The following is a 9,676-nucleotide window of genomic DNA, read 5'->3' on the forward strand; positions in this document are numbered from 1 at the left end:
GATGTCCCTGTACCATAAAAAAGAGTTTAAAATACATTAATAAAAATGTATAAAGTTATTAAAAAAAATTAAACAACACTAATGAATACAAGTTTAAAAATATAAAGCATTTAACCAAAAACTCAATATTTTCGTAGGGGTTAACCCACATATTTTGAAAAAAATCAAAAATATGAAAATGTTGTTTTAATGCATATTTGAACCATAAACTAACATAAGATTATGGTAAAGAAGGTTTGGAACCTTTGCTGTTTCCGTTTCTCTAATAAAGATTTCATAGTGGTTAATCTACTAATTTAAGTTGTATATTAAGTTTTATTAAAAAATTCAAGAAATTAAAATATACAACGAAAGATAATTTATGATACAATAATAAAAATTATAGAATGTAGTTAATTTTTTTAAAAAAGAATTAAAGAGTATTAACTCAGTATATAGGGAATTTACCTAAAAACTCAATATTTTTGTAGTGTAACCTACAAAATTTGAAAAAAAATCAAAAATATGGAAATATTTTTTTAATAAATATATGCATTGTACACTGACATATAATAATGTTCAAAGAGGTTTTAAACCTTTATTGCTTCCGTTTATCTAATTAATATAGATTTCATAGTTGTTAGTCCACTAATTTAAGCAACATATAAAGTTTTATTAAAACAATTGTTAAAAAATTAAAACGATGCCCATGTACCATGGAAGAAAGTTTATAATAGATTAATACAAATTTATAATGCATTTAGAAAATTATAAACAACTTTAGTGAGTATAAACTTCAGCATATGTAGAAATTAACGAAACAATTATATTTTCATAGGGGTTAACTTACAAATTTTTCAAAAAATTCAATAAATCGGAAAATCTTGCATTGTTGCATCCTTTATTGACATATGATGATGTTCAAAGAGGTTTGGAACCCTTGTTGTCTCCGTTTCTTTCAAGAATAAAGATTTCATAGTGGTGAGTCCAATGATTTAGTACTAACTTAATTGTTAAAAAATTAGAATGATACCGTGTACCATGAAAGAGAGTTTATCATACATTAATAAAGATGTATAAAGTTATTAGAAAATTTTAAACAACACTAATGAGTATAAGCTTAAAAATATAAAACATTTAACCAAAATCATCATATGTCAATACATGATGCAAATATAAAGCATCCTAGATTAACCACTATACATTTTTATTAATGTATGATAAACTCTCATTCATGGTACATAGGCATCGTTCTAACTTTTTAACAATTAAATTAGTAAAACTTCATATGCTGCATAAATCATTGGACTTACCACTATGAAATCTTTATTCTTTAGAGTGACAGAGACAAAAAAGGTTCCAAACCTCTTTTACCATCATCCTAAGTCAATAGAGGATGCAACTATGCATTTTAACAAGATTTTCATATTTATTGATTTTTTTCAAAATTTGTGGGTTAACCCCTATGAAAATATAAATTTTTCATTAATCTCTATATATACTGAAGTTTATACCGATCAAAGTTTATACAATAAAACCAGATTTTCATATTTTTGAAATTTATCCAAAATCCGTGGGTTAACCCCTTCTAAAATAATGAATTTTCGGTAAATGCTCTATATACTGAAGTTTATGCTCTTTACTTTTGTTTAAAAAGTTTCAAACCACATTCGACATTTGAATTAATGTACTCTAAACTATCTTTCATGGTATATATGAATCATTCTAATTTTTAATATTTAGTTTGGTAGAATTTCATATACTGCTTAGATTAGTGAAATTACCATTATAAAATCTTTATTTTCTAGAGAAACGGAGACAACAAATGTTCTAATCCTCTATGATCATCATCTTATGTCAGTGCTCTAAGAAACTATACAATAAAACAAAATTTTCATATTTTTGAAATTTATTTAAAATCTGTGGGTTAACCCCTTCTAAAATAATGAGTTTTCAGTAAATGCTCTATATATTGAAGTTTATACTCTTTACTTTTGTTTAAAATTTTTAAAAACACATTCGACATTTGAATTAATGTATTCTAAACTATCTTTCATGGTATAAATGAATCATTCTATTTTTTTAATATTTAGTTTGGTAAAATTTCATATACTGCCTAGATTGGTGGAATTACCATTATAAAATCTTTATTTTCTAGAGAAGCGGAGAAAATAAAGTTTCTAATCCTCTTTGACCATCATCTTATGTCAGTGCTCTAAGAAACTATACAATAAAAGCAGATTTCATATTTTTGAAAATTTTCCAAAATCTGTGGGTTAACATCTTCTAAAATAATGAGTTTTTGGTAAATCTTCTATATACATAAGTTTATACTCTTCAATTTTGTTTAAAAATTTCAAACCACACTCGACATTTGAATTAATGTATTCTAAACTATCTTTCATGGTATATAGGATCCATATACTGCATAGATCAATGGAATTAGCATTATAAAATCTTCATTATCTAGAGAAACGGAGAGTACAAAGGTTCTAAACTCTTTAACCATCATCTTATGTCAGTTGTCGATGAAACTATACACTAAAACAAGATTTTCAGGTTTTTGAAATTATTTCAAAATCCGTGGGTTAAACCCTTTTAAAATATTGAGTTTTCGGTAAAGCCTCTATATACTGAAGTTTATACTCTTCACTTTAGTTTAAAAATTTCAAACCATATTCTACATTTGAATTAATGTGTTCTAAACTATCTTTCATGGTATATGGAAATTATTCTAATTTCTTTTAATATTTAGTATACCAAAAATTTCATATACTGCCTAGAATAGTGGAATTAGCATTATAAAATCTCCATTATCTAGAGAAACGGAGACAAGAGAGGTTCTAAACTCTTTGACCATAATCTTATGTTACTGCTCTAAGAAACCATACATTAAAACCAGATTTTCATATTTTTTTTTATTTTTTCAAAAGCCGTGGGTTAACCCCCCTTCAAAAATATTGGGTTTTCGGTAAATGCTCTATAAACTGAAGTTTGTACTCTTCACTTTAGTTTAAAAATTTCAAACCACATTCTACATTTTAATTAATGTATTCTAAAGTATCTTTCATGGTATACATGAATCATTCTAATTTTTTAATATTTAGTTTACTAAAATTTCATATACTGCCTAGATTAGTGAAATTAGCATTATAAAATCTTTATTATCTAGAGAAAATGAGACAACATAGGTTCTAACCTCTTTAACCATCATCTTATGTTAGTGTTCGATGAAACTATACATTAAAATCAGATTTTCATATTTTTGAAATTTTTCCAAAATCCGTGGGTTAACTAACCGCTTCTAAAATAATGAGTTTTCGGTAAATGCTCTATATACTGAAGTTTGTACTGTTCACTTTAATTTAAAAATTTTAAACCACATTCTACATTTTATTTAATGTATTCTAAACTATCTTTCATGGTATACATGAATCATTCTAATTTTTTTAATATTCAGTTTACTAAAATTTCATTTACTACCTAGATTAGTGGAATTGACATTATAAAATCTTCATTATCTAGAGAAACGGAGACACCAGAGGTTCTAAACTCGTTGACCATCATATTATGTTACTGCTCGATGAAACTATAAACTAAAGCCAGATTTTCATATTTTTGAAAATTTTCCAAAATCCGTGGGTTAACCACTTCTAAAATAATGAGTTTTCGGTAAATGCTCTATATATTGAAGTTTATACTCTTCACTTTAGTTAATAAAATTTCAAACCACATTCTACATTTGAATTAATGTATTTTAAAATATCTTTCATGGTATACATGAATAATTTAATTTTTTAATATTTAGTTTACTAAAATTTCATATACTGCCAAGATTAGTGGAATTAACATTATAAAATCTTCATTATCTAGAGAAAAGGAGAGAACAGAGGTTCTAAACTCTTTGACCATCATCTTATGTTAGTGCTCGATGAAAATATACAATAAAACCAGATTTTCATATTTTTGAAATTTTTCCAAAATCCGTGGATGAACCCCCCTTCCAAAATAATGAGTTTTCGGTAAATGCTCTATATAGTGAAGTTTGTACTCTTCACTTTAGTTTAAAAATTTCAAACCACATGCTACATTTGAACTAATGTATTCTAAAATATCTTTCATGGTATACAGGAATCATTCTTATTTTTTAATATTTAGTTTACTAAAATTTCATATACTGCCTAGACTAGTGAAATTAGCATTGTAAAATTTTCGTTATCTAGAGAAAAGGAGACAACAGAGGTTTTAAACTCTTTGACAATCATCTTATGTTAGTGGTCGATGAAACTATTCACTAAAACCAGATTTTTATATTTTTGAAATTTTTCCAAAATCCGTGGGTTAACCACTTCTAAAATAATGAGTTTTTGGTAAATGCTCTATATACTGAAGTTTGTACTCTTCACTTTAGTTTAAAAATTTCAAACCACATTCTACATTTTATTTAATGTATTCTAAACTATCTTTCATGGTATACTTGAATCATTCTAATTTTTTAATATTTAGTTTATTAAAATTTCATATACTACCTAGATTAGTGGAATTGATATTATAAAATCTTCATTATCTAGAGAAACGGAGACAACAGAGGTTCTAAAATTGTTGACCATCATATTATGTTACTGCTCGGTGAAGATATAAACTAAAACCAGATTTTCATATTTTTGAAATTTTTTCAAAATCTGTAAATTAACCTCTTCTAAAATAATGAGTTTTTGGTAAATGCTCTAAATACTGAAGTTTATACTCTTCATTTTAGTTTAAAACTTTCAACCACATTCTACATTTGAATTAATTTATTCTAAACTATCTTTCATGATATATATGAATCATTCTAATTTTTTAATATTTAGTTTACTAAAATTTCATATACTACCTAGATTAGTGGAATTAACATTATAAAATCTTCATTATCTAGAGAAAAGGAGACAACAGAGGTTCTAAACTCTTTGACAATCATCTTATTTTAGTTTTCGATGAAACTATACACTAAAACAAGATTTTCATATTTTTGAAAATTCCCAAAATCCATCGGTTAACCCCTTCTAAAATATTAAGTTTTTGGTAAATACTCTATATACTGAAGTTTATACTCTTCACTTTAGTTTAAAAAATTCAAACCACATTCTACATTTAAATTAATGTATTCTCAACTATCTTTCATGGTATACAGGAATCATTCTAATTGTTTAGTATTTAGTTTACTAAAATTTCATATACTGCCTAAATTAGGAATTAACATTATAAAATCTCTATTATCTAGAGAAAAGGAGTCAACAGTGGGTTCTAAACTATTTGACCATCATCTTATGTTAGTGCTCGATGAAACTATACACTAAAACCAGATTTTCATATTTTTGAAAATTTTCCAAAATCTGTGGGTTAACCCCTTCTAAATAATGAGTTTTCGGTAAATGCTCTATATACTGAAGTTTATACTCTTCACTTTAGTTTAAAAATTTCAAACCACATTCCACATTTGAATTAATGTATTATAAACTATCTTTCATGGTATACATGAATCATTCTAATTTTTAAATAATTAGTTTACTAAAATTTCATATACTGCCTAGATTAGTGGATTAGCATTATAAATATTCATTATCTAGAGAAAGAAAGAAAACAAATGTTCTAAACTCTTTGACAATCATCTTATTTTAGTGTTCGATGAACTATACACTAAAACCAGATTTTCATATTTTTGAAATTTTTCCAAAATCCGTGGGTTAAACCCCTCTTTAAAGTAATGAGTTTTCGGTAAATCCTTTATATACTGAAGTTTGTACTCTTCACTTTAGTTTACAATTTCAAACCACATTCTACATTTTAATTAATGTATTCTAAACTATCTGTCATGGTATACATGAATCATTCTAATTTTTTAATATTTAGTTTACTAAAATTTCATAAACTGCTAGGTTAGTGGAATAGCATTATAAAATCTTCACTATCTAGAGAAAAGGAGACTACAGAGGTTCTAAACTGTTTGACCAACATCTGATGCTAGTGCTCCATGAAACTATGCACTAAAACCTGATTTTTATATTTTTTGAATTTTTTCCAAAATCCGTTTGTTGACCCCTTCAAAAATAATGAGTTTTGGTAAATGCTCTATATACTAAAGTCTGTACTCTTCACTTTAGTTTAAAAATTTCAAACCACATTCTACATTTGAATTAATGTATTATAAACTATCTTTCATGGTATACAGGAATCATTCTAATTTTTAGTATTTAGTTTACTAAAATTTCATACATTGCCTAGGTTAGTGGAATTAGCATTATAAAATCTTCATTATCTAGAGAAAGGAGACAAACATAGGTTTTAAACTCTTTGACAATCATCTTATGTTAGTTTTTGATGAAACTATACACTAAAACCAGATTTTCATTTTTTTAAATTTTTTTGCAAAATCTGTGGGTTAACCCCTTCTAAGATAATGAGTTTTCGGTAAATTCTCTATATACTGAAGTTTATTCTCTTCACTTTAGTTTAAAAATTTCAAAACCACATTCTACATTTGAATTAATGTATTCTAAACTATCTTTTCATGGTATTCATGAATCATTCTAATTTTTTAATATTTAGTTTACTAAAATTTCATAAACTGCTAGATTAGTGGAATAGCATTATAAAATCTTCATTATCTAGAGAAAAGGAGACAACAGAGGTTCTAAACTCTTTGACTATCATCTTATGTTAGTGCTCGATGAAAATATACACTAAAACCAGATTTTCATATTTTTGAAATTTTTCCAAAATCCGTGGGGTAACCCCTTCTAAAATAATGAGTTTTTCGTAAATGCTCTATATACTGAAATTTGTACTCTTCACTTTAGTTTACAAATTTCAAACCACATTCTAAATTTGAATTTATGTATTCTAAACTATATTTCATGGTATACAGGAATCATTCTAATTTTTAATATTTAGTTTACTAAAATTTTATATTACTGCCTAGATTAGTGGAATTAACACTATAAAATATTCATTATCTAGAGAAAATGAGACAACAGAGGTTTTAAACTCATTGACAATCATCTTATGTTAGTGATCAATGAAATTATACACTAAAACCAGATTTTTATATTTTTGAATTTTTCCATAATCCGTGGGTTAGCCCCTTCTAAGATAATGAGTTTTCGGCAAATGCTCTATATACTGAAGTTTATACTCTTCACTTTAGTTTAAAAATTTAAAATCTCATTCTACATTTGAATTAATGTATTCTAAACTATCTTTCGTGGTATACAGGAATCATTCTAATTTTTTAATATTTAGTTTACTAAAATTTCATATACTACCTAGATTAGTGGAATTGACATTATAAAATCTTCATTATCTAGAGAAACGGAGACAACAGAGGTTATAAACTCGTTGACCATTATATTATGTTAATGCTCGATGAAACTATAAACTAAAAACCAGATTTTCATATTTTTGAAAATTTTCCAAAATCTGTGGGTTAACCTCTTCTAAAATAATGAATTTTCGGTAAATGCTCTATATATTGAAGTTTATACTCTTCACTTTAGTTAATAAAATTTCAAACCACATTCTACATTTGAATTAATGTATTCTAAAATATCTTTCATGGTATACATGAATAATCTAATTTTTTAATATTTAGTTTACTAAAATTTCATATACTGCCTAGATTAGTGAAATTAACATTATAAAATCTTCATTATCTAGAGATAAGGAGTCAACAGAGGTTCTAAACTCTTTGACCATCATCTTATGTTAGTGCTCGATGAAAATATACAATAAAACCAGATTTTCATATTTTTTGAAATTTTTCCAAAATCCGTGGATGAACCCCCCTTCCAAAATAATGAGTTCTCGGTAAATGCTCTATATAGTGAAGTTTGTACTCTTCACTTTAGTTTAAAAATTTCAAACCACATGCTACATTTGAACTAATGTATTCTAAAATATCTTTCATGGTATACAGGAATCATTCTTATTTTTTAATATTTAGTTTACTAAAATTTTCATATACTGCCTAGACTAATGGAATTAGCATTGTAAAATCTTCATTATCTAGAGAAAATGAGACAACAGAGGTTTTAAACTCTTTAACAATCATCTTATGTTAGTGGTCGATGAAGCTATACACTAAAACCAGATTTTTTATTTTTTGAAATTTTTCCAAAATCCGTGGGTTAACCACTTCTAAAATAATGAGTTTCGGGTAAATGCTCTATATACTGAAGTTTGTTTTCTTCACTTTAGATTAAAAATTTCAAACCACATTCTACATTTTTTTAATGTATTCTAAACTATCTTTCATGGTATACTTGAATCATTCTAATTTTTTAATATTTAGTTTTTTAAAATTTCATATACTACCTAGATTAGTGGAATTGACATTATAAAATCTTCATTATCTAGAGAAACGGAGACAACAGAGGTTCTAAAATTGTTGACCATCAATTATGTTTACTGCTCGGTGAAGATATAAACTAAAACCAGATTTTCATATTTTTGAAATTTTTTCAAAATCTGTGAATTAACCTCTTCTAAAATAATGAGTTTTCGGTAAATGCTCTATATACTGAAGTTTATACTCTTCATTTTAGTTTAAAAACTTTCAAACCACATTCTACATTTGAATTAATTTTATTCTAAACTATCTTCATGATATATATGAATCATTCTAATTTTTTAATATTTAGTTTACTAAAATTTCATATACTACTTAGATTAGTGGAATTAACATTATAAAATCTTCATTATCTAGAGAAAAGGAGACAACAGAGGTTCTAAACTCTTTGACAATCATCTTATGTTAGTTTTCGATGAAACTATACACTAAAACAAGATTTTTCATATTTTTGAAATTTCCAAAATCCATCGGTTAACCCCTTCTAAAATATTAAGTTTTCGGTAAATACTCTATATACTGAAGTTTATACTCTTCTAAAATAATGAGTTTTCAGGAAAATGCTCTATATACTAAAGTTTATACTCTTCAATTTAATTTAAAAATTTCAAACCACATTCTAAATTTGAATTTATGTATTCTAAACTATCTTTCATGGTTTACAGGAATCATTCTAATTTTTTAATATTTAGTTTAATAATATTTCATATACTGCTTAGATTAGTGGAATTAGCATTATAAAATCTTCATTATCTAGAGAAAAGGGAGAAACCAGAGGTTCTAACCACTTTAATCATCATCTTATGTTACTGCACAATGAAACTATACACTAAAACCAGATTTTCATATTTTTGAAAATTTTCCAAAATCCGTGGGTTAACTAACCGCTTCTAAAATAATGAGTTTTCGGTAAATGCTCTATATAATGAAGTTTGTACTCTTCACTTTAATTTAAAAATTCAAACCACATTCTACATTTTATTTAATGTATTCTAAACTATCTCTCATGGTATACATGAAATCATTCTAATTTTTTTAATATTCAGTTTATTAAAATTTCATATACTACCTAGATTAGTGAATTGACATTATTAAATCTTCATTATCTAGAGAAACGGAGACAACAGAGGTTCTTAAACTCGTTGACCATCATATTTGTTTACTGCTCGATGAAACTATAAACTAAAACCAGATTTTCATATTTTTGAAAATTTTCCAAAATCTGTGGGTTAACCTCTTCTAAATAATGAATTTTCGGTAAATGCTCTATATATTGAAGTTGTATACTCTTCACTTTAGTTAATAAAATTT

This window comes from Raphanus sativus, chromosome 9 (assembly GCF_000801105.2).
Source record: "Raphanus sativus cultivar WK10039 chromosome 9, ASM80110v3, whole genome shotgun sequence".
Classification (NCBI taxonomy): domain Eukaryota; kingdom Viridiplantae; phylum Streptophyta; class Magnoliopsida; order Brassicales; family Brassicaceae; genus Raphanus; species Raphanus sativus.